At 41.8% G+C, this 27,447-nt stretch overlaps 1 pseudogene; it reads left to right on the top strand.

Annotated features, from left to right (window-relative positions):
- LOC127424601 (ras-specific guanine nucleotide-releasing factor RalGPS1-like) overlaps nucleotides 1-12,837 on the top strand; it is a 176,305-nt pseudogene extending 163,468 nt beyond the window's left edge.
- Nucleotides 12,838-27,447: the final 14,610 nt, after the last annotated feature.

Here is a 27,447-nt window from a genome sequence, read left to right on the forward strand (position 1 = left end):
TTATTGAGGTGCAGAGGACAGACTCAATGACTGCTGAGTAGAACTATATCAGCAGCACCTGTAGCAGGTTGAACTTCCTCAACTGGCAAAGGAAATACAACCTCTGCTGGGCCTTTTTCACAATGGAGTCAATGTGGGTCTCCCACTTCAAGTCCTGTGAGATGGTAGTGCCGAGGAACCTGAATGACTCCACTTCTGCCACAGTGCTGTTTAGAATGGTGAGGGAGGTCAGTGTTGGGGTGTTCCTCCTAAAGTCCACAATCATCTCCACCATTTTGAGCATGTTCAGCTCCAGGTTGTTTTGACTTCACTAGACGGCCAGCTGTTTAACCTCCCTTCTGTATGGAGACTCATCGTTATCTCGGAAGAGTCCGATGGCAGTGGTGTCGTCTGCAAACTTCAGGAGCTTGACAGAGGGGTCCTTGGCGATGCAGTCATTGGTGTAGAGGGAGAAGAGTAGTGGGGAGAGCACACATCCCTGGGGGACACCAGTGCTGATTATGCAGGTGCTGGAAGTGAATTTCCCCTGGCTCACAAGCCTGTCTGTCAGAAAGCTGGTAATCCACTGACAGATAGATGTGGGAACAGAGAACTGGTGTAGTTTAGTCTGGAGTATAGCCGGGATGATGGTGTTGAAACCCGAACTGAAGTCCACAAAAAGGATTCTTGCGGATGTCCCTAGTCTGTCCAGATGTTGCAGGATATGATGCAATCCCATGTTGACTGCATCCTCCACAGACCTGTTTGCTCGATAAGCAAATTGAAGGGGATCTAGAAAGGGTCCAGTGATGTCCTTCAGGTGGGCCAACACCAGTCTCTCAAATGATTTCATGACCACAGACGTCAGGGCGACAGGTCTGTAGTCATTAAGTCCTGTGATTTTTGGTTTCTTTGGGACAGGAATATTGATTGAGCATTTGAAGCAGTATGGGACTTCACACTGCTCCAGCGATCTATTGAAAATCAGTGTGAAGATGGGGGCCAGCTGGTTAGCACAGGATCTAAGACATGCAGGTGATACGCCATCTGGGTCCTGTTTTCGGAAGACATGGCACACCTCCTCTTCACAGATCTTAAGTGCAGGTTGAGTAGCAGGAGGGGGGAGGAGGGGGGTTGCAGGAGGTGTTGGTGTTTGTGTGACGTGAATGTCAGAGCAGGTGTGGGGTTTGAGATTGGGCCTTTCAAATCTACAGTAGAACACATTCAGGTCATCAGCCAGTTGTTACTCCATCATAGGGTTGGGGGCAGGAGTCTTGTAATTTGTAAATTCTTTCATGCCACTCCACACTGATGCAGGGTTGTTAGCTGAAAACTTGTTTTTCAGCTTCTCAGAGTATCTTCTTTTAGCCACTCTGATTTCCTTATTCAGTGTGTTCCTGATTGAACAAGACTTTATCCCCACCTCTGTAAGCATCCTCTTTGGCCTGACGAAGCTGCCTCAGTTCTGCTATAAACCATAGTTTGTCATTGTTGAACGTTAAATAAGTCCTAGTAAGAATGCATATATCCTCACAGAAACTGATATATGATGTCACATTATCTGTGAGCTCATCTAGGTCGGTGGCTGCAGCCTCAAAAGCCTTATCTCTTTACAGTCTTTACTACAGGCTTAGCAGATTTACAGTGGTCTGTAGGTTGGAAGAAGATGAACCAGACAGTGATCAGAGAGTCCCAAAGCTGCTCTAGGGACAGAGCGATATGCATAATTTATTGTTTTGTAGCAATGATCCTGTATATTTCTGTCTCTGGTGGGGCATGTAATGTGCTGTTTGTATTTGGGCAGTTCACGTGTGAGATTCGCTTTGTTAAAATCCCCAAGAATAATAATAACTGAGTCCGGGTATTGTTGTTCTGTGTCTGTGATTTGATCAGCCAACTGTTGAAGTGCAGCACTCACGCACGTGTTTGGCACGATATAAACACTCACCAGAATAAATGAAGAAAACTCCCACGGTGCGTAGAAAGGCCTACAGTTAATAAAGAGCGCTTCCAAATTAGGACAGCACATCTTCTTTAACGTTGTTACATCTGTACACCAACTTTCATTGATGTAAATGCATGTTCCACCGCCTCTCGTTTTCCCCGTTAAATCTGCGATGCGATCCGCTCTGAACAGCTGAAAGCCCGGCAGATGTAACGTGCTGTCCGGAATGGCTTCAGTCAGCCAGGTTTCTGTGAAGCACAAGGCAACAGAGGTTGAAAAATCCTTGTTTGTACTGGTGAGGAGATGTAGTTCATCTGTTTTATTAGGAAGAGAGCGGAGATTCGCTAGATGAATGCTCGGCAGCGCTGTTCGAAAGCCGCGCCGATGGAGCTTGACCAGCGCGCCTGCTCGTTTCCTTCACCTGCGTCTCTTGAACAGCCAAGCTGCGCCTCCGACTAAAATGTCCAGCAAAGCATCCAAATATTCAAAAACCGGGAAAATATTGTCTGTTATATGCTGCCAAATGTTCAGCAGTTCGTCCCTGGTAAAACTGATTGGAAAAAGATTACTAAACACAGGACAAACAAACAAAAACAACAAAAGAATAGGAGCGCTCCACACCGAGGCACCATCTTGATGTATATTATGGAGTCACTTACAGTACACATACTGTATACAGTAATTAGCTCCAGTGTTAATCTTGTTTCCCATTTTATCAAATGTCAAATCAACTTCTTTCACTCAATTTTTACACTTGAAAATAGCATGCTTCTAGAGCACCGTTTGTAAACTTAATGCCTCAGCACACTCACAGCGAAGTGCTTCTTCGTTCTTCGCTCACAGTCAAAAAGAAGTTTGAAACGACTGAACAACAACATACTGTTTGCGAACATTCAAACAGCCGCCACGCCATGTCACTGAGGGAGGCGTTTAGAAGTACATTTAAATATGAGAAAGCTCAAGAATACAGTACATGTAACACATCAACTAATATGACATTAAAATGTGTTATCAGTGACTTCATGTCCTGTGAGTAGAATTCACACGAGATCTGTAAAAGAAGCCTCGACTACTCGATGATTATTTAAAGTAATATATATGCAGTAGATAATGTGTAATTTGTAATGTTAACCTTGTGCATTCATGTGCATTCTCAAATAATGCTGGGATAACATGGATCATCAGGTTTTTCTCAGACTTGTGGAGTTTATCCCAGCTCAAGTACATACTGAAATGAACATACCAAAATATTAAGAAATTCTGAAATTCATGTAAATTTTTTCTTTTCATTCAAAATGACAAAATGTAATTTTAATCTGACAAATAATATAATAAAACAAATGTATTATATACACACTGCATACAATGCGGGGTACAAAAGTATAAGACACTAGTAAAATGTTTTATGTTTTGCATTTTTTGAATGCATTTGAGCTGTGGATATTCAGTCAACCCAGTATTTTTTCAATTATAATTATGTACTAATCGCGTATTAACGACAGACTCAAAAGCATCATTCAGCCATCAGACAACAGATGGAAATACACATCATATCTGAACAATAATGAGAGCTTTCTGCCACAGAGCACATCATGCAGTTTAGCACCAAGTTTATCCCAGCACAGAACCAGGTGTCAAAACTAAAAAATTCTGACCACTTCAGCAGATCATTTACAATATTTAACAGGTGCATGATTACAGGGAGCAAGCATGGCATCTGATTTAGCAATGGAATAGGAGAGCTGCTGTATAGATACTGTACTAGTGGTTTTAGCTGCACAGATTCACTTTTGAGCCAAAGATTCTAAAACAATTTAGTGTACCCATTTGCTACAGTTACATTTACTGATCTGAAGGAGATGTTAGACATTGTGTTAGTCTCAGTCACCATATACTTTCTTTTTTCTTTTTCTTCGTTTTTTTTTTTCTTTCATACAATGAAAGTGAAACGATCACATTTAGTCACTGAAAATCTTCATGCCTGGCATGAGAAGGTTGCCACATCCCACTGTCTGTGTAAATCATATCTTAGCCCTTCAGTTAATGACTAATTGCCCACATTAGGAGACTCATAAACCTTACCTGATAATTAGCAAAATTCTCTTTAACTCTTTTAGCAGAAACAGAGCTATAACAAGCAAGTAAGAGCTGTCAGGCAATAGCTCCAGGCCACTAATTTTCTAGTCCAGACATTGCATGCAGTTTTAGTTTTGTCCTTGTCGCCTAGCAATTAGCAGTGAGCATGAGAATCCTGGAGAGAGTTCTCTCTGAACTATCTGTTTGAGGATGTGGTAAAAGTGGAGTGAGGGGCCACTAAAGTGGAAACCCTTGAAGTTTCAGAACACTCACAGAGTACAGAGCCCATATGTGCAACAAGGGGTGGTGTAGCCTAGTGGTTGAATAAATGGGCTGATTACAAAAAGGTCCTAGGTTTGAACCAAAGAACGGGTGATCCATCACCACTGTACCTTGAGCAAGGCAATTAAGAGATAGTTCACCCAAAAATTACAATTGTGTAATTATTTATTCACCATCATGTTATTTCAAACCCATATGCTGTAGAATTATTTTTATTAATAATAATAATAATAATAATAATATATGTTTGTTTGTGTGTTTTTTAAATAAAAGCCCACGTTTATTTTGAGCAGCAAATTTTCATTTGGGTGAACTATTCTTTAACCTTTTTTTGCTTATTCAGACTGTCCCAAAATATATATACAGTGAGTCACTTTGAATAAAATCATCAACTAAATGACAAATTAGCATCTCAAAGTGGGCAATCTCATTGAAAGTTATAAATGGGTTGACTCTGTCAAGAATGACATTAATAATTTACTAATTTTTAAAACAATAATAGGGGTTTATTCTTTATCTTTGCATTTGTAATATCTGGAATGCTAATGCTGGCCCACCTTTGTCAGCCTCTCTAACTTCTCCTTCCCAACCTGTGTCAGTAATTAAACAATATTTTTTTTTCATTAGGAATTTACCAGTTTGATATGACCTACATTGCCTACCCAACCTCTGACAGCATCTTAGAGACTGAACAAAGAACCAATAAGATGAACAATCTGCTGCGCATCATCTCTGATCTTCAGGTGTCCTGTAAATATGGTCAGTTTCCTACACAAAACATATAAATATTATTATTGTTCATATTATAAGAGTATATATCAACATTCAAATGAAATCTTCAGCATCGTAAAATCTCATCTTCTTATACACCCTTGTGAAGTTCTTTCATATCAGTGTCTAGAAAAGATTCCAGCATGTTCTTGATAGGTCAGAGTCAGAGAAAGTGAAACTGGAGCTATGAAGTTCCAATGTCTACAAGAAGGCAGCACTGAGTGATCTAGAAAAGAGCCTTGTTACAGATGTTCATTTTGGAAATCAAGTGGCGACCCAACGCAGTACCAAAATTGTTTATTGTACAGAAGTAAAATGTCCTTAAAATCGTTCATTTGTATTAATATTACCATGAACTGCATAGGCCGACAATATGCACAATTATTATCATGGCATAACTTTTTTTAACAGTGTACAAAACAAATAGTGATCAGCACAAACCATGTTTATCTGTGATGCAAGCAAACCCATATTTAATATAGTTTTGGTCATACTTTTTTATTTTTGTTGTGTATTGTTTCTAGTCCAGTTGTGTTGTTCCTGTCATTTCCAGTTATTCCCCAGTCAGTTTGTTTTCAGTTGTATCTTTGTGTTGTTATACTTGTTTTCTCTCTTGTGAAAGTTTTTGTTTGTATTTTGTTTTGTTTGTTTTTTCAGTAAAATCCATCTTGGGTCCTTCCTCAAATTACATGACAGAGGACCACTACCTTGTAATACATTCTACCACATGTGTAATAAAAATACAAACTACCAATGATACACCTCCACACAGTGCATATACTAATAAAAGAGAATTTAAACCAGATCTCTACATGTATTTACCTGACAAATCATTTGGTGATTTTACCACATGTGCAGAAGTATTTGATGTCAGTGCACTACATTGAAGAGCTGCAGAAGTTTGTGGAAGATGACAATTACATGTAAGTTAGCCTTTATTTTACAAGTTGTCATTGAATTGTGATTCATTGATTGATAAAATAATCAAAATTGTGCAACATATTTCAAACCAGAAGATATTCAGATCTTCTGGTTTGAAATATGTTGCACAATTTTGATTCTAACAATTTTAACATTATAAGTTGATCAGTCAGTATTTTCAAGGACAGAATCAAAAGAAAATGCTGAATTTAGTTTTCTATTATACATAAACATCTATGGCAGTTTTTACTGAAAACTGAGGTAGGGTCTGTAGGACCCCCATAAATCAAGACCTTCCCTAGTTTTAACACTTAATTTTGCACAGTTGCCTATAGTATTTATTTAAACATGTGGTGCCTGTGGACTTTATGCCTTCTCGGTTTGCTGCATGGCCTACAGGCCAACCAAACACCTCATTTACCGGCCACAGCTACACCAGCTTGGCATGACTGTCAAGCTACAATATAATCCCTATTTCCTTTAGCTCAGGCAGAATAAACATGTGAAACCCATAATGTATTTTCCTAGTGGTTTTCTGAAAACATGACACCATGCCCTGATGTGGTGAGGTATGGTGAATAAAATATTATATTATTTATTATAGAATTTATACATTTATTTTTGTTTTAGAAATGATCAAATGCTACATGCTACAGATGTTATTGATAATGTGGTATTCTGCCTCTACAAAGACAAATATGGCTTGAATTTCTTAGGGTGATATCATTATTAAATGAGGTTTCCCTGTTTCCCCCTTTCTTCAGTCATTCTGCGTGGTCCTGTCTGTCTGTTTTGAATGAGGGGCAGATGGTTTTACTGTGGTTCAATTTCTTGCAGTCTAGACACTTATAAATGCAACATAAGAAATTATGAAACTCTGGATGCCCATTTTTTTCCACTTGTTCCATGAGTGAAAATTTGAATTAAAAAATCTATATGAATTTCATATAGTATTTTTTATGTTCCCATTTTGCTTTAATGACAGCATGCACTCATGCTTGCATGAACTACACAAGGAAATCTGACCTTTTGTAAGCAGTTAACACAGTCATTGTCACAAAAAAAAAAAAAAAAAAAAAAAAACACTTTACAATAAGATCCCATTTGTTAATATTAGTAAACAACATTAGTTAACATGAACTAGCAATGAACAATACTTTTGCAGCATTTATTAATCTTAGCTAATGTTAATTTCACCATATACTATTACATATTTAAAAACAAAAGTTGTATTTGTTAACATTAGTTAATGCACTATGAACTAACAATGAACAATTGTGTTTTTTTTTAATTAACATTAACAAATATTAATAAATGCTGGAAAAAATATATTGTTCATTGTTAGTTCATGATACCTAATGCATTAATGAACTAATGTTAACAAATGGAACCTTATTGTGAAGTGTTACCCAAATCTGCTTATATTTCATATGTTATTACGACATGTCATGCATACAAGTTGGAAACAAAATACAGAAGAAGTCAAACTTAAACAAATAGACAATAAGCAATGGCAAAAGCTCTTTTTTTCTGTAATTTTGTAGCTGTTCTACTTTCCATCTCCGATGAGACCGAGTCCAGAGAATTTGGTGATGCTTCTGGACAGTCTTTATGGATGGCTTCTTCTTTGCAAAGTAAAGCCTTAACTTGCATCTGTGGATGCAGCGGCGAATGCTGTTGACTGACAAAGGTTTACCGAAGTATTCCCGAGCCCATGTCATGATATCCATTACAGACGAATGACGATTTTTAAGACGTCTGAGGAAGGGGAGATCACACGCATTCAGAAGTGGTTTTCCAGCAGGGCAACGTGAAATCATACTGCTCCAATTACAAGTGCACGGCTGCATAAGCAGAGAGTGTAGGTGCTAGATTTGCCTGCCTGCAGTCCTGACCTGTCTTCAATTGAGAATGTGTGGTATTATAAAGTGCAAAATACGGCATGAAGGCCCCGTACAATTGAGCAGCTGAAGACCTGCATAATTGATGAATGGGGGAAAATTCTGCTTGCTAAACTTAACAAACCTGTGTCTTCAGTGCCTAAATGCTTAATAAGTGTTATTAGAAGAAATGGTGATGTTACACTGTGGTAAGCACTCAACTGTCCTAACTTTTTTGGTGCATGTTGAAATCATCTGAATTGCAATGAGTGTGTATTAAAATTAAAGTTAAAATATTAAATTCACAAGATAAAACATCAAATAATATGTTGTTGTAGTGCTTTCAATATAGCACAGGGTGAATAGAATTTACAAATCACTCCTTTTTGTTTTTATTAGCATTTTCTAAACTGTCCCAACTTTTTGGGAATTGCGATTGTAAAATTACAGTAATCAGTTGAATTCTGTAAAGCCCATTTAAAGCTTATATGTGTAATTTCTGCACCACTAGCGCCATTGGTAGAGCAAATGTTACAATGTCGGATGCTCAAACAAACAATAGTGCCATGGCGTTTACACTTTTGAGGGGAATAAACCAACAAATGACTTACAGTATATTTGTCTCTGCATATTAGGCTGGGATAAGAGAAAGTATTTGAATATTATACACCTTTGATAAGAGCACTTGGAATGGAAAGAACGACTTGCATATCAGTGACATTTTGTTTGTCAAATTTCAATGTTTAAATGATGTCAGTGAAGTATAGTGCACAAATTGTTAACTATAGTCACAATCCTGCCTTTTGTTGTTTATTATTATTATATTATTATTTGTCATTAAAGATTGAACCTGGGAACAGCTCACCTCGTCTGGTATCCTCCAAAGAAGACCTTGGAGGTAAGGTCTTTCTCCATTCTTAATTTTAATTTGCTTTTCTAAAAAACTCCTCCTGGCCCTTCCCCCCTTGTTAACTCTTCTATTTTAATAATAATAAATATTTATTTTTTATTTATTTTTTACCAGTGTAAAAGTCAGTAATCCTGTTGAAATACCTCAGCTGTACCTGCCTGGGGAGGTGGTATTTTGCATGGACTATCATATGTCTGGAAGTCATTGTTTGTTAGAGGAATTTAACAGATGTGTACATTGGAGGGGCAATAAAAAAGAGACCTATGTAACCTTAGAATTTTAGTTTAGATTAGACCCACAGATGCTTGTTTAAACAGAGAAACCTTCCCTCACTTCTTCCATGAGCTTATACCACTCAGTTGGGCAGATAGAAACCATCTGCTGTCAGTGAAGAAGCTCACAGTAGTCTTCAGTAACTTTCAGATTGATCTTAAATGGAAACGGTTTTATCTCTACTTTAGTGGGTAGTCTGATTTTGGATCTAGACAATCTCTTCTCACAAGAGAGGCAGAGCAATTAGGATGTTTCCTGTTTCAGTCTATCAAATGGGTGATCTTGAAATTGCATTATACTGAGCATTTTTGGTTGTAACAGCTGTGGCAGAACTGTACAAGCTAATGGAAAGAATATGGGCAATTTAAAAAAAATTGTTTTCTGATGTTGAATGATGACATAATTAGTCTATCAGATCCAGAAAGCAGCGTGATTGTACATAAAATAAGAGTGTCATGTTGATTATTCTAAACTCAAATCTCTGGTGACTGATTCTGTGCCCAATTGTTCACTAATTTGTGTAATATGACCTGACAGTTTCTTTTTTTTCTGTCTTCATAAACGTAAGCATAATGTAATGCACTTTGTGAGAGATTTAATGTGTTTCTTTTTTTAATACCAAAATGCACATCAACATAATTGTGGGCTATAAAGATGATTAGTTTAAAATAGTCTCAAAATCTCAAACTGCTGTTGGAACTGGTCATCCACCTTAAGCAATGCTTTGGGAATGTATTTTAATGATGACCATGGTTTTGCCATTGTCACTTAGTGAAATGCCCAGTGCACTTACAATACATAGTCCATCACAAAACATTGAGTTAGTTAGGCTACTTTATGTGATTGAAAACCATGTCTGGCAGAGGTGATGTTTGTCATAATATGAAACATTTTTTTTATTTTTTTTTTAATGTCTGAATGATTTAAATACATCAACTGCTCTTACTGACCCAATAAAATGAATGCAGCTTTTACTGAATAATAGTTAAAACTTTTCAGAAAAAAAAATCAGTTTTAGAGATTTATTATATATTGGGGTTATTCATTTTTAATGTTATGAAATTAATGTGAATTACATTGACCTGTGTTTGAGTTCAGGCCTATTATTTTCCACACATGTAAATATGCTTTGCTACTTTTCAAAATACTTCACTATATATTGTTGATGTCCATATTATTGTCCATTGTCATACTTGAGAAGTCTCTGTTCAGCACTGAACCAATTTTAACGGTTTAAACTACTTGCTTCCAATTCTTTCCATTTAGGTCAGGGCTCCTCTTGCCTAGCATGGGACCTAACAGCCTGCTAATAAAGACAGTAGGGAATGTCGTGATTAGCATACTCCGCACAAAAAAAAAAAAAAAAAAAAAGTTTCCAGCATTGCCACAAATGCCTCTCTGGTTTCATTTTATAATGGAAAGAGGCCTATAAACATGACTGCAGGGAACAGTTTCACTGGATGAGCTCGTCCACTTTTTTTGCTGATATTCTTTATTACCAGGTCAGTAATGCTGTGGCTGGTTTGTGAAACTGATACTTCCTCTTTGACATGATACTTAATTTGCTGTTTTGGAACTATGTTAAAGGTTCATTTAAATGAGTGTCAGAACTTTGCTAATTATTCACATGTTGCTTTAATAGGTGCTAGTAAGTATTTATTAGTTGTTTAAAAAAAAAAAAAAAAAAAAGCTAAGAATGCAGCTTCAATCTACATGTAAAAGGTTTAAAACAGTTTTTCTGAATTGCTAAAACACTAAACCCAATTCTCTGGACCAAATGCTCAGTGGCCTAAACCCATTTTTCAAATCAGTCACTTTTTGCAAAATTCTAAACATTCTCACTTAAAAACATTTCGCACTTTGAAGCTGTAATGATGAGTCAACGGAGTTGAGATCCATGTGCAGCTTTAATATCAATAAACGTAGTAATACAGACAGGCAGGGATCAATCACCAGCAATAGTAATATCCAAGGCAATCCAGAGAGGTAGTCAATAAACAGGCAAGAGGTCAGGGCAGGCGGCAGACAATCACAGGTTATATCCAGGTAAACAAAGCAGTAACAGTAGGCAGGCAGTAACGGGTCAAAACAGGGTAAACAGTCCAGGATCATACACGGGTAAGGAATTAAACTTAGATAACGCTCAGAAATGTCAGCCAGGGCAAAACAAGACTTCAGCAATCACAGGGAGTGAGAGTGAGACTTAAATAGCTGAATTAATTGGAAACAGGTGAACAGGTAATCATTGACCAGTACGGGGATTATGGGAAATGGAGTCCACAGAGTTAAAGTCAGTCCCCAGGTGATGGAGCCCTCTGGTGGTGAACGGGAGGAACAACAAAGGCGGGATTCATGACAGATGCACTTGTGTTGCAAAACGGTAAACACGGGTAGCAAAAGTTAAACACAACTACAACACAGTTGTCATCATTTGCACACAACGACTCAAAACACTTGTTTCTAATGATGTGAAAACGTGATGCTGAGGCAGTATGAATCTCTCATTGACTTTGATTTTGCAGTTGCACAACTTTTATGAGTTTACTGTAATGTGTTTTTCATTTAGTTTTCTTTGTTCTTTGGGGTTTTGCAGTTGGACTACTGAATTTTTACAGTATGCAAGTGCTGAATATACAGACATTCAGTACTGAATTACTTGCAGTACTTAGTGTATACAATATATTCACTGTAAATTGTGATTATACTTTTTTTTTTTTTTTTTGACAGTAATTGCAAAATGTGCTTACTATATACAATTGTAAAAAAACAAATCTGTAACTACATGCCCTGGATGCTGTGTTCTCCATTTTTTGATGTAGTGTCTAATAAATGTTCTGTAGTATTTGTATATTGACTTGCTGTGTGTATGATCTGAAAGCATTGATTTTGAGCACAGATTAAATGGTTCTGAGGCAATTGTTTGATTTTGCCAGAAGAGTCAGGGGTTCAAGAAATGTGTTTTAGAGATTCAGAAAAACTGTAAGCATGGAGTGGAGGCAGTATGCGAGTCTGTTTATTGTACTCACTGAGAGCATTAAAGTGTAAAAGGAGTTTTTGAAGTGAAAATGTACATATGACTGTAAACAAAAGCTTTATCATGTCATGAGTGTAATGTGTGTGTGCAGCTTATCTAGTTTGGGGACTGTAAAGGGAATAGTTTATAAGGGAAAGGAGGAGGCAAGAACCGGCTTGAAGGTGCAACTCATAATTTAATAGTGAATTAAAGCAAAAGCCAAATAACAACCAAACATGCAGGACAGCCGCCTGAAGCTCTCTCTCTCTCCCGAACTGTCGTCTCCGGTCGCCTTTATCCGTCGCTCACCTCATCAGGGTGATTGGGGTCCGTGTGTCATTCCAGCCCCGCCCCGCCCTCCTCCGTGCTGCAGGGGCATTTGATTTTCTTTTCATTTATTTATTTATTTATTAGCTTTAACCGAAACCTGTTCTCAAATTATGATCTAAAATCACGCATAACTGGCTGACCTGAGTGTGAAAATTGCAATAGCTTCATAATCCACACTAAAACCAAGTTTAAACTGATACCATTTTCCTCAGTTTCAGGGTTGGCAGTGTGCTATGTCCTCATTTAGATATTTAAAGTAAACGTGTGTGTGTGTGTGTGTGTGTGTGTGCGCGCGTGTGTGTGTGTGTGCAGCACCCTCAGAAGAGTTAGCGTCAGTGAGGCCAACCTGTCCTGATACATCAGTGGTTGCCCACCTCCTGTCCGGCATAGGAAGAGCCACAGTCTGGGAAATAATTTAGTATCACACTACATTAAAACACTACCATACCATATGTGACCATACTGTATATCAGCGCTACTCAACACGCGGCCCTCGAGTGATCTTTTGCGGCCCGCGTTATGTTATCATCATCAGAAATGTTTTCATCAACAGCCTATCAAATCTGTATGAATTGTGAGATGTCTATTTTCATGAGGATTAAGGCTAGTTCTCTACATTGCTGAATCACAATAGAGAGGGAATTCAACTGCAAGAGGATGTTACAAAAAGAAAATATAATAATAATATCTGAGCATGACTGATGTTATGAGAGCGGCGGTTGGTCTGCACGCATGTTCATACACAGTACATCTGTGCTCATGTGTGGTCTGTCAATCAAACTTGCGTGCTCGCAATCTCACTTGAGAGTAAAGGTCCAAACATACTCTATGCAAGTATGTGAACGCAGACCCACCTTGCTACGCAAGCTGGATTTCACACGTCATTGCATTGTGAAATGTGTCAGCGCACAATTCATAACTAAACGCAAGTATGCGCTACATTCTCAGCGTTGCCGCAAGGGGTGCTAGAGCATATTTTCTTCTTTCAATCAACAACTGTCATGGTGGACTCAGGCAGCAATTTGAGTTTAATCTTTTCAAAAAATATATACGACTTTTTGTCCCCAGTCCATTCAAACGAACTTGTCTCCGTGTCTCTCCCCACTCCTCAACTATCTACTCATCTATCACATCCGGGCTGCATCCAAAAATGTAGGCAGCTGACTTGCTGCCTAATCAGTTAATGGTTTAACTGACAGCTGTTTTGAATGAATGGAACTCTTAAGGAACTGGTCTCCGAACAGGTTGAAATGCACCTTATATTCATCCTGCCGCCATATGCAGCCAACGAAGGCAGCATTTTCCTGGTTTCAGACACAGCACCAGTTTCATGGTCACGACTAAAAAAATCTATTAACCTCTTGTGGTCTGAGGTTTGTAACTGCCAGAGCAACGCAAGAGCTCAAGTAATGTATGTACAATGGGACCACGTGTTGGCCATGCATTGGCCAAGTGCTCGCGTCTGCGTTTGCATACTTGCGTGAAGTACAGCATGTCACACCTCAGGTAAACTTCCCAAAAGTACCCATTATAGGCATGCATCACCAATGGCATACCAAGTTCAGCTCTTACTTGATACAAAAGTCAGAAGCCCAATTTAATCACGCATGTGATCCGCTCTGCGCCATCCTGTCACCATAACTCGCAGCCCTGTTGACGTGTGCGCATGGATAGAGCAGAGTACAACTTCAGGCTTCAATCATTCCGCAAACATCCGTATCCCATATGAAAAGCATATTTAGTGCTTACTGAGGAAATGTGTATGGACATAGCTGGCATAAGAATGTAAAAATAAAGGTACATCTTAAAAAATATATACATCGATATTTACATGTTGAATCTATGACATCGCATCGTTGGTGATTTGATCGATGCATTGATCCAGATCAATGAATCGTTAAACCCCTAATAGTCCCCAAATACCATACTAACAAGTTTTCTTTGCATAAAATACTTAGAGCAGAAAAAAATCTATTGATTAGCCTGTTCCCCAGGGTAACCAGCTTATACCTGTATAGACTCCCAAAACAACATAAAGGGAGAACACCACTAATGTCAGAAGAATAAACTCAGTAGCATATTTTGTGGGTTTTCTCCCCTTTTTCAATGCCCATTTCCCAATGTGCTTTTAAGTCCTCATGGTCGCGTAGTGATTCGCCTCAGTCCGGGTGGCGGAGTACGAATCCCAGTTGCCTCCGCGTCTGAGACCGTCAACCCGCGCATCTTATCACGTGGCTTGTTAAGCAACCACGCTCAACTCACCACGTGCCCAAGGAGGTTACCCCATGTGACTCGACCCTCCCTAGCAACCGGGCCAATTTGGTTGCTTAGGAGACCTGGCTGGAGTCACTCAGCATGCCCTGGGATTCAAACTAGCAAACTAGTGAACTCCAGGGGTGGTAGCCAGCGTCTTTACCAGGCCCCCGGCTCGGTATCATACTTGACATTAGTGAATTACCGGTGGTAAACTATGTGAAATACAGTACCTGATATCAGAACTCCCTCATAATAATACAAAAAAAAAAAAAAAAAAAAATCCAACTAAATATTAAAATAATCAGTTCATTAGTTTAAAGACGTCAAAAAAAAGTAGACGTCTGGGTCATGTTTGACCCACATATGCACTTTAGGGTTACACTGTTTTAATGCAAATTTGTTTCTTTAATATATTTATAAAAAATATTTAAAAAAAAATATTTGTACATTGTACTTTCCACTGCTAAGCAGGTTATACTGTATATTGAGGTAAATTTGCTAAACTAGCAACCATTAAGCATATGGCCCAACATTGCAGGGTTAACTCTTCTCAACAGGACTCTACTGTGTGCACACAAGAATTTAGAGGAAAATAGTATGTGTGTCTTGGACAGGTAAAGCTGTGGTCATACTAGGCACAGACAGGATATGACAGCATGCATGAGGGTTTCTGGTTTTTATAAATAATAAATAAATAATACTATATTCAAAATGCTAATATATAGCATCTGTTCACTTGCCTGCAAAAATAAAGACATGCAGCTTTGAAATATGTATTCTTTGTAAAGAGCCAAGAGGTTGGTGTGTGTCACATCTTCTTGTAATGTGAATTAGCAGTTGAAAGTTCACCAAATTTGAACTTGAGCAGCGGAATGTGAATTATCTTCACATGTGCTTGCCTTTCCGTTCTCCCACATTTGGATGCGTTTGCATGGGAGTAAACGGGGCGTGCATGACAGCGGCTTTAGGCAGATAGTTCAGTAGTTATGGAGGCCATCAACAGTTTTTCCCAAATTCAGACCTTCACTCTGGGAGTGGCATGACATTTTAATGCATGACAGCTGCGTGACTGTCATCCTCTTATCCTCTATTAACTGTCTTTGTGACTGCAAAACGCCTTCGTACAACAAGACAGTTTAGCTGTCATGGCTGAACCTCCTTCAGAGAATCAGCTTTTGTAACAGCTGTAAAAAATGTTTAAATGCCAATGAATTCCCATGATAAGACAACCACTGAAGCTGTGTGGTTACTCAAGTCCATGGAGATCAAATGCTTTCCATAGCCTCCAAAATCATCAGATCTAAACATCAATGGAACTTTGTTACCGTCTCCCTAGGATGTATGGTATCTATTTTGTTGTAGCATTCCTCATTTTTAAGTTGCTTTGGATAAATGTCTCAGCTAAATTTAAAAATATTAATCTAAGTTACAGTGCTCTAAATGTACAGTAAGTGTAGCTTTTGATTTTATCACTTCAAGAAATAGAAATGTTCCTTCTGGATACAGTAGTGAACTACATGGAACATTCTAGTTAGAAAAGAATAGCTTTTTTTTAATAGCTTCTTTATAATAAACATTGATTTTTTTAATTTATTATTATTATTATTATTTTTATTGCCTATATTAAAGTACAAAACCACATTTTGAAACCCAGAAATGTTCAGTGAATTATCCTCTGGAATTTAAAGAAAACATAATTTGATTCAATAGGTCTTAGATGTTGAAAACATTAGGGTGTGAGTAAATGACAAATTATGTTCAGTTAGGAAACTCTGTGGTGCAGGCTAATAGGTCACCCTGGCACACCTTGCTACATTAACCCCTTTTCCTCAACAAAATATGTATTACCCGCCTACGCATCGTAGCAGCATGGCTGCAGCAGCATGGTAGCAGCATTTCTCCCTCCACCTCCCCAGCATGTTTAGATCTGATCTACGGGGATGGGATTTTATGTTCATTTAGTAGGAGCAGCACGCTTCACTGTCGTCAGCAGCAGCGCATGGGTCCCATGTATACAGTAATGTATAAATAGTATATATATATATATATATATATATATATATATATATATATATATATATATATATATATATTAGGGGTGTAACGGTACACAGATGTCATGGTTCGGTACGTACCTTGGTTTTGGGGTCACGGTTCGATACGAGTTCGGTACAACAGGAAAAAGCAACAAACCCCAAATGCTAGGTTTCTTTTCATTTATTTTGAACAGACAGTAGTGCAAATTACAGTTTGTTCCACCTAACAGCATTTAGTCCCCCCTGAGGTAGTTGGTACAGTACAGCCTCCTTTAGTGTATTAAGCACTAAGCAGTAAACAGAATGCACTCTTGCATAGGTCATATTATTTTGTAGGGCTGTGTAACGTCTGTGTAAGATCAGTGATGGTTAATTACACTTTGTTTAAAAAAAACCTTTTAGCCTTTTGACATTTGCATATAAATTACTGACCTGGCCTCCGCGTTTACATTTATATGGGTGCTAAATTGCAGATGGTCTTTATCACTATCAAAAGGATGCTAAAACAGGTCGCCTCTGGAGTGTCTCCATCAAGCTTCAAACACATTCCACAGAAAGGGGGGTGACCCCCTGTGCCAGGCACCAGAGCAGTTGACTGTCTCCAGTAATTCCAATACACGTCACACACACACCTAAAGACATTTTCTCTATTTAGGCCATAGTAAGCAGTTATAAATGTATCTGCTATATGCATGTGTTGTATGTATATTCCCCTATTATATTAACTTAGTTAAAACCCTTTACTTGTATTAGTTAGACGTTAAACGCCTATATTCAAGTGTATGAGTATATCTCTGCTTTAATATCGTCTGGAGGTTACCTTCTTGGTATCAAAATGATCTTCTCTTTATTTCTCACACCATAATGTACACCATGTGATCGTGAAATGCATCGAACAATTCTTACTATGTTTTGAATTAAAAGCTGCACTAGCGGTCCAGATCAGCAATAAAATGCGAATGGGCCATAACGGAGACAAAGGATGTCTCTCCCGCTCAAAATGCATGCCTCTGATTGGCCACTCCACCCACAAAATGGGTGCGGCAATGAACTATCAAAACTCCAGAACGCAGACTAATCATCGCTCAAAACTCTTCTTCTTGAGACCAACACACTCCAAAACTCTCCTCTTGAGTTTAACCTTTTGGCAGTGTTTACCTTCAAGTAACTTTGTGGATTTGCTGTGGACTTCTTCAACTCACTCCTAAAGAAATCGTCGAGAACCTCGTCTACCACATCAAGACTCTTATTCAGCAACAAACCAATGCAAGTAACCATTTACAACTGATTAGATGCGCGTTTAAGTTTGAACCCCTTTTAAGGTGAATTGTGCCTCTGATGATTCTCATTTAGGTTGTGGTTAATTGATGTGAAATACTGCCTTCTTTGCTCTCTTTCTCTCTCCTTTCCTTACTTTCCTTCATTCTATATATGTATGTTTTGCTTAGTTTGTTTGTATGTTAGTTATAGTTTCATTTATTAAATCCCTTATATTCACAATTGATTGTCTCTGTGTTCCGCTCACAATTCAAAGTCACTGAATGTTGCTCCTTGCTACATGGTAAACTACTGCTAGCACTGTATAAGTAGGAAGGCTATTGTTCCTTGGCCAGGAAAGTAATCTTCCTAGAGTTGATAAATAATTATATTGTCTGCTCGGTGGACGGACAGATCAAATAATTGTAATATCGATTCTGCTACAGTTATTTCTAAGATCTAATCTAAATATTTATTATTAATTATAACCAGTTATAATTAATTATAAATAATTCCCTTTTTAAGCTAATTTGCTACATATATTAATGGTGGAGAACCGCCGGAACATTCAAACTTTGTGTGTGAGAAAACTCAGTATCAATTTATTTGTGTTTTTGTATTATGCGCGCTCAGAGTGAGACAAGTCGCAACGCGGACTCACTCTTTTGATTGGATGGTTAAAGCCAACTGCAGTACTGTATTTTTAACAGCCTCTATTTGTCTAACATTTAGTCACTGTTAATTGTAATTGTAAAAGTAAACTGCAGTTCATAATATTAAAATCGTTCTGTAAAGACGAAGAAACCTCTTTACAGTACATTTTAATATTATCAAAATCGCCTGTTGGAACGAAGAAAACTTCCTTCATTGCGATAAAGATGGATTTGAGCGATGCTCCTCTTATCATCTTTTAAAGGCCTTAGGTGATTGTATCGCTAGACTGAAGTTATTTGTGTTGCAAATTTCATTCAACTAGATGATCGTTACTCTCTTGGGTTAACCATTAACGTACGAATGGGTGCCTAATTCAAATCTAATCATATCTAATTGGTATGTAAATGAGAGTTTTAAAAACCTTGATCAAGTGATAATTTGTGTAACAACAGCGAAGAAATCCTGTCGTTCATAATTGATAATTTGTGTAACAACAGCGAAGAAACCCTGTTCGTTCATAATTGATAATTTGTGTAATAACAGTGAAGAAATCCTGTTGTTATAATTGTTATTGTGTAACAGGCAGCGAAGAAACCCTGCCACACACCTTTGTGCAGTTAATTTGCACAAACTAAAATTCGGTTCGGATCAAATTGCATTGTACTTGTGATCGTTGCAGTAAATCAGCTGCTAGAGCGAGAGCAATCACACTGGACGCGCTCAGATTTAATCACAGTACCTTTGATTAACACTAGAGGGCAGTTTAGTTAAGTGTCTAGCACTCCTCAAATTTCACCTCTACCCTCTTTTCCTCTGAACCTTGGGTGGCTCACCCACGCCACCTTGTGGCCATTCTCAGTAGGTTGGTTTTCCTTGGTTAGCCCTGTCATTGCATTTGAAAAACTTATTCCAATTCTTCCTTGGTTTGTTTTAATTTATTTTATTATCATAACTTTTATTCTTCTCCTTTTATTTTCTTATTTTTATTTTTAAATTTTTTTTTTTATTTTTAAATTTTTTTTTTTATTTTACATTTTTTTTTTTTTTTTATTATTATTATCATTCTGTATTATTCAGGCCTCTTTCTCTCTTGCCTTAGCCACCCACTTTTTAAATTTAGTTCAAACAGTGTTTGAATTTAAATGTAAAATTAATCTCTGTATTCTAGTCATTTGTGTGCACCTATAGGTAACACTCCCTCTAGTGCTTAGTTGGTGAACTGACGGTTGCCTCCACGGCGGATCACAGTGAGCTGCCACGGGATCCCGACTGGATCACCTCGATCCATCACTAAGCCTAACCCATAGAATACTGACCCTTCCAACTAGCGAAACCCCAAAATCAGGTTTCTCCTCAACCTTTAAGAAACCGAACCTTTGAGAATCATCAGAGAAAGCCGAGTAATAGATTGATGACCCAAGCTGCCAAAGTCTTTAGATGATCACGCCGTCAACAATCTTTTGTTAGATCCTTTCCGGTGCCCCACAACAATTAGACTCACCTTGCCATTCACGGCTGAGATAACAGGTGCCAAGTCTACCCTCCGTTAACTGTTTGTATCCATCAAACAGACCGAGCATAGAACATAAAAATTACTATAATTGTAGCCTGCTAATGCTATAAGAACTTGCATTGGCCTGTGTGCTGTCCCTTCCCCTCTCTCCCTCTCTCTCTCTCCCTCTCTCTCTTCACCAGTTAGCCAACATGTCTCGATCATCCAGCCCTGATGCCCACTGGGATCGACTAGAGACCTGGCTGAGTGCCCTGACTAGCACCCTTATTCCTGAAGCCGCCGGGGACCTGCAGAACATGAGCCGGGAACAGCTCGATGACAACCTGAGCGCCTTGATGGCCCACGATCCGACACAGGACTACAGCCACAAAGAGCTGGCCAAGATCGTCGGGTCACTGGCCCATAACCTCCTCGGCCAGGCAAAGCTGAGTGAAGCAAGCATCTCCCGCCGGGAACAGGAAGCAGCAGCGCTGAAGCTCCAGGCTGAGGAAGCTCAGAGAAACTGGATGCGCGCTCAGAGTCAACTGGACCAGCTAACCTCGGAGACTCAGCACCAGCACAGGACAGCGGACGAAAAGGACCCAGAGCTGCAGGAGGAAGTAGAGAGACTCCAGAACGCCCTGACTGATCTCTGTGTAGATACAGCACGACGAGAGCAGCAGGAAAAGGACACCAGAGAGGAGCTGAGTAAAAAACTCCAGCAAGCTGAGGCTCTCCTGATGAGAGCAGAGACTGAACTTAAAGAAAGAGAAGCCAGGGCCAAGGCCTGTGAGGGCCACCTGCAAAGTGCCCGGGCTGAAGTCAGTGCCCTGGCCCAACAAAGAGACTATTTGAAAGAAGAACTTGACACAGTTCACCGAGAGCGTAAACATTCATATAGACTGCAAAGTAACTCTAAAAGGGAAATGCACACCACAGAATTTCCCCTAACCAGTAGACTGATACCTCCTAGACAAGAGAGCCCACTGCTCAAGACATCACCTGCCAGCATCCCAGAACCCCCAGCAGCAGAAAGGGGGTGGGAGCCTTTCCATAGGCTGTCTTCCAGTCACGGTGTGTCACCTAAAGAATTGGATAAGCTGGCTAGAAACATTCCCACTTTCACTCCAAGCCCTGCAGGAGGCCACGATATGCACGACTATTTAAAAGACATTGATTTTCACTTGCAAACTGTTGCCAATGTTACCACACGAGACAGACTCTACCTGCTTAGAATCACCGCCAGCCGCGAAGTCCGGCGCTTTCTAGACCGACAGCCAGAAACAGTCAAAGTGGATTACCAGCAACTGCAGCAGGCTTTGATTAAAGAATTCTCTGACCCAGAATCAGAGCAAGGGCTGATTACGGCCATGGACCTTAAACAGGGCAGACAGGAAACCACGCAGTCTTTCTAAAACAGGCTCAGACAAGCATACTTCGGAGCACGGAATGAGCCAGGAATGGAAGAAGAATTCAATTTCAAAACTCTGTTCCTCCGGAACCTGCACCCAACAGTGAGTCACAATTTGGGGGTTCTGGCTTGCCCACGGACTATGTCCACCCAACAGCTGCGAGACTTAAGCCATAAGGCCTATGCCAAACAAAGAACTGCTTCTGAAAAGATGGGAAAACCCCCCACAATCTATCCTGTCACTAATCAGAGTTCAGAACTTGCCCTAGAGGGCGGCGAGCCTCGCCACAGCAATTGGGTACACCCTGACACTTGGCCTTGCCTTTGTCCTGTTTAACAGAGTCAACGGGGTGCAAAGGTCCATGAACAGGTGCACAGCTGCCTTTTAACCTTCATGATCCACCTGCCATCTAACCATCAGGATCCACCTGCCATCCGGCCTTCACCACCCACCTGCCATTTAACCATCATGATCCACTGTTGTCTGATGATGTCTCAATTCAGAGCATCTTCAGCCAAAAAGGGGGATTGTAACGTCTGTGTAAGATCAGTGATGGTTAATTACACTTTGTTTAAAAAAACCCTTTTAGCCTTTTGACATTTGCATATAAATTACTGACCTGGCCTCCGCGTTTACATTTATATGGGTGCTAAATTGCAGATGGTCTTTATCACTATCAAAAGGATGCTAAAACAGGTCGCCTCTGGAGTGTCTCCATCAAGCTTCAAACACATTCCACAGAAAGGGGGGTGACCCCCCCGTGCCAGGCACCAGAGCAGTTGTCTGTCTCCAGTAATTCCAATACATGTCACACACACACCTAAAGACATTTTCTCTATTTAGGCCATAGTAAGCAGTTATAAATGTATCTGCTATATGCATGTGTTGTATGTATATTCCCCTATTATATTAACTTAGTTAAAACCCTTTACTTGTTTTTCAAGGTTTTTTGCTTGTACAGTTTACGGACCGCCATGTCCGCTCATTATTAATACTCAGGGTATTAATTATCACGAATTTGTTTTGCTGTATTGTGGTCCAACCAAATTGGATTGTTGTGCATTTTCGCCATTGCGGGTGAGACAGAAACTGAGTTCATCCATTAGAGTCAAATAACGCGGGACTGTTTACGAGCCCCGCTCGTAAAACCGCGTCTCTGAGTGATGAGCACAGCTGCTTTCTCTCCAGCTATCGCGAAATCAGCTTTCGGGCTGTCACTTCTCTCTCTCTCTCTCTCTCTCTCTCTCTCTCTCTCTCACTAACCACACTGACACACACACACTGTCACACACACACCTTATGTGTTATAGGATTATTTTTATTTCCATATCTAATCATATCACTGTTTAGTTTGTGGTTGTAAGTCGGAAGTTTATTGACTGCATTGTATGAATTATTAATTGATATTACTGCATAAATAAACTTTTGTTTATATTACAAAGAGAAGTGTTTTGGTTTGTTTTGCATACGCCTGTGTCATGCTGACGGGATGTCAGTGCTCGGATTCAAACCTTCATTCATTGTTTTTTCCCCGAAAATCGATATTCTTCGGATGCCGATTTTCCTATGAAAACAATCTAATATTGAGACATTAATATTCGGTTATTAGTCCCTGATTTCAGGGTGGTGCCCTGTCAATGTTAATCCTTATTAATATTCTATTGATTTTCGATAATTGATAATTATCTTTGATTGAATTTGAATGATCAATAAGCTAGTGTTAATTTTAATTAATGTTTCATCGATGTTAACAATTAACGATTATCTTTGATAATTGTTGATTTAAAGGATTAAAAAAAAGCTAACATTGATTCTCATCAATGTTCTATTGATTTTAATAATTCATAATTATCTTTGATAATTATTAATTATTGCTAATAACCAAACTTGCTCCTAAACGTAGCACACCACATTTACTGGAGTCCCATATGAGGTTTTAATGAGTTAGATCCAATTAATTAATTTAAATATTGATTAATAACTACAGAAATAATTATTAATTATTTCTGATAGTAACACTGATCTAAACAACCAGTAAAGCCCTACACGTCTTTTTAAAGATGCCTTTCCGATTGTGTGTTATTCCTGGTTGCGGTCGTTATCTCTCAACTTTGGATGGTCATGATCTCTGTCTTTCGTGTGTGGGCGTGACCCACACGGAGGCAGCGTTTGTGGATGGTTCATGTTCTTATTGTGAGAACATGACCATGGCAACGTTGTGGTTGCGGTTTGCTTTCGTAAGAAAAGTGGCTCCCCGCCTCAGTCCTTCTACCTACAGGTATGAGGCCAGCGCGGCTAGCACTGGGGGCGATCTGGGGACCCCAATGGGATCGCCTCCGCCGGGTATCCCCCCGCGGACCTCCCATTCCCCAGCACGCTCGTCTGCCCCAATCGGGCTTCCGGATGAATTCGCCGGCTCATCTAACGGTGAGTCTGGCTTCTTGTCCGGAGCCCGCGAAGATGATGAGATCTCGAGTGCAGCATCGGAGAGCGGGCTTGTCCAGTCAGACGCAGAAGCCTCAGCTGGGCTTACCCCCTCAGGGACGATTGCCCAGTCACAGGCCAATGCTGAAATGACGGACATGCTTTCCCGGGTGGCCGCGAGCGTCGGGTTAGAGCGGAACCCTCCGCTCTCCCCTGAACCCTCGCAGCTTGATGATTGGTTCCTGGGCTCGCGGTGCTGCTCAAAGCAGCCACGCCCTGCTCCAGTGCCATTCTTCCCGGAAGTGCACGAGGAGCTAACGGAATCGTGGGAGGCACCTTTTACTGCCCGGCCCCGATTCCGCAGTTCCCCCGCTCTCACTACACTCGATGGCGGGGCGGCCAGGGGCTATACGGCGATTCCCCCAGTGGATAAGGTGCCCGCGGTGCACCTATGCCCGCAGAGCGCCGCCACCTGGCGCGGACGCCCTAAGCTCCTGTCCAAGCCCTATAGGCTCACGTCGTCCCTGACGGCTAAAGCCTACAGCGCTGCTGGACAAGCCGCCTCTGCCCTGCACGCCATGGCTCTCCTGCAGGTCCACCAAGCCAAGGTGTTGAAAGAACTGCACGAGGGTAGTTCCACCCCAGATTTGATGCAGGAACTGCGCTCGGCGACCGACCTTGCTCTCCGAGTGACGAAGGTCACACTAGTGGTCCAGGAGTGCCACCTTTGGCTCAACCTGGTCGAGATGGGTGAGGCCGACAAGACAAGGTTTCTTGCTGCACCCATTTCCCAGGCTGGCCTATTCGGTGACACCGTTGAGGACTTTGCCCAGCAGTTCTCGGCGGTGAAGCAGCAGACAGAGGCAATCCGGCACATCCTGCCCTGGCACGGCTCAAGATCTCGCACCCCATCTGCTCATCACCAAGGGTGTCCCCCTGTGGTGACTGCACCGGCTCTGCCGCAGCCCGCCCCTTTGGCCCGGCACCGGTGTGGAGCACACCGCAGGAAGCAGACGCCAACCGGCTCACAGTCGGTGCCTAAGCACCAATGGAGGTCATCAAAGCGCCCCTGAGACGGGCGACCCAGGGATGAAGGAACCCACTCACCTGGAGCTGGTAAGAAGGCCGCTCCATCCCCTGGTGGAGGGCCGGGTGGAAAATCTTTTGTTGCCTTTTTGTTTGATTTCGCCGCATGCCCAATTGGCTGCGGTACCCAACAGTTCAGCAAAAGAGCGGCTTCCTTCCTCCCTGGGTCACATACCCGGTGTGCACGGTCATCATCACGACTACCATCCACGGGTTTTTCTTGCAGGATTGGCGCTCCAGCGGTGGTCTTTCCGCCCCTGAGCACCCAGCTGTGGCATACAGCCGCCCCCAATGTGGCAGTCTCCACGGGTTTACGAGGACAGGCCTCTTCCTCCCCCGTCCCAGGCTGTTCCGGGGCTGGTCACAAAGAGCCAGGTAAGTGCTACGGTGTCCCTAGATTCAGCACGGCCACGACGTGGTGTGACACCTCAAGCTCCGCCCCGCCGTGAAGCCTCACCTGCCAGTACATCTGACGACGTTGTCTCCTTGTTCCCCCTTGCGTGGAACTTGGACACGTGGCTTGCGCTTTCCAATCTGTCGCGATGGCTGATCCAGACCGTCCGACTCGGCTACGCGATTCAGTTCGCCAGGCGCCCACCCAGGTTCAGCGGTATTCACTTCACCTTGGTCAAGAATGAAAATGCTGCTACCTTGCGTACGGAGATTGCTACCCTTCTACAGAATGGCGCGATAGAACCTGTCCCTCTAGACGAGATGAAGAAGGGGTTTTACAGCCCCTACTTCATCGTACCGAAAAAAGGCGGTGGGTTGCGGCCAATCTTGGACCTGCGAGTACTGAACCGGGCCTTACACAGACTCCCGTTCAAGATGCTGATGCAAAAATGCATTCTGGCGAGCGTCCGGCATCAAGATTGGTTCGCGGCGGTAGACCAGAAGGATGCGTACTTCCACATCTCGATCCTTCCTCGACACAGACCCTTCCTGTGGTTCGCGTTCGAGGGTCAGGCGTATCAGTACAAAGATCTCCCTTTCGGCCTGTCCCTGTCTCCTCGCGTCTTCACGAAGGTCGCAGAGGCTGCCCTTGCCCCATTGAGGGAGGGGGGCATTCGCATTCTAAACTATCTCAATGACTGTCTAATCCTAGCTCACTCTCGAGACATGTTGTGCGCACACAGGGACCTGGTGCTCTCACACCTCAGCCGACTAGGGCTTCGGGGTCAACTGGGAAAAGAGCAAGCTCCTCCCGGTTCAGAGCATCTCTTTTCTCGATTTGGAGTTGAACTCAGTCTCCTTGACGGCGTGCCTTACTAACGAGTGCGCCCAGTCGGTGCTGGCCTGTTTGAAGGCGTTCCAACAGAAAACAGCGGTTCCACTGAAACTTTTTCAGAGGCTCCTGGGGCATATGGCATCCTCAGCGGTGGCCACCCCGCTCGGGTTGATGCATATGAGACCGCTTCAGCACTGGCTCTAGACTCGAGTCCCGAGATGGGCAAGGCACCACGAGATACATCGTGTGGTCATCACGCCGGTCTGTCACCATCTTTTCAGCCCTTGGACCAACCTCTTGTTTCTACGGGCAGGTGTTCCTCTAGAACTGGTCTCCAGGCACGTCGTAGTCATGACAGATGCCTCCAAAATGGGCTGGGGCACTGCTTGCAACGGGCACACAGCCATCGGCCTGTGGACGGGCCCGTGACTGCATTGGCACATCAACTGCCTCAAGTTGTTGGCAATTCTGCTCGCCCTGCGGAGGTTTCGGCCGTTGATCCAGGGCAAGCATGTGTTAGTTCGGACAGACAACATGGCAACGATAGCATATGTCAACTGCCAAGGTGGTCTGCACTCTCGTTGTATGTCACAACTCGCCCGCCGCCTCCTCCTCTGGAGTCAGCAGCACTTCAAGTCACTGCGAGCCACTCACATCCCGGGCAACCTCAACACTACAGCGGACATGCTGTCATGGCAGGTTACCCTCAGGGGAGAGTGGAGACTCCACCCTCAGGTGGTCCAGCTGATTTGGAGTCGATTCGGACAGGCACAAGTGAACCTGTTCGCCTCCCAAGAATCCTCCCACTGCCCGTTCTGGTACACCCTCACCGAGGCTCCCCTCGGCACACAGCTGGCTCCCTGGCCTACGCAAATATGCGTTTCCCCAGTGAGGCAACTTGCACAGACCCTGTGCAAGGTCAGGGTGGACGAGGAGCAGGTCGTCCTCGGACCTCTCGCTCCTCGCGACAGCCCCCCTCCCCCGGCGAATTCCCCTGAGGAAGGACCTTCTTTCTCAGGGACGAGGCACCCTCTGGCACCTGTGACCAGACCTCTGGAATCTCCATGTCTGGCCCCTGGGTGGACCTAAGCGGTCTTCCACCTGAAAGACCATGTGACGTATTCTTCCATTTAAATATCCCCCCCCCCCCCCCCGGGCGAGGTGTGGTTTCCACGGTGTCTTCCCCTTCGGAGGGACACCCCCCGACTAGATCTGGCGGCCT

Source organism: Myxocyprinus asiaticus, chromosome 33, assembly GCF_019703515.2.
Source record: "Myxocyprinus asiaticus isolate MX2 ecotype Aquarium Trade chromosome 33, UBuf_Myxa_2, whole genome shotgun sequence".
Classification (NCBI taxonomy): domain Eukaryota; kingdom Metazoa; phylum Chordata; class Actinopteri; order Cypriniformes; family Catostomidae; genus Myxocyprinus; species Myxocyprinus asiaticus.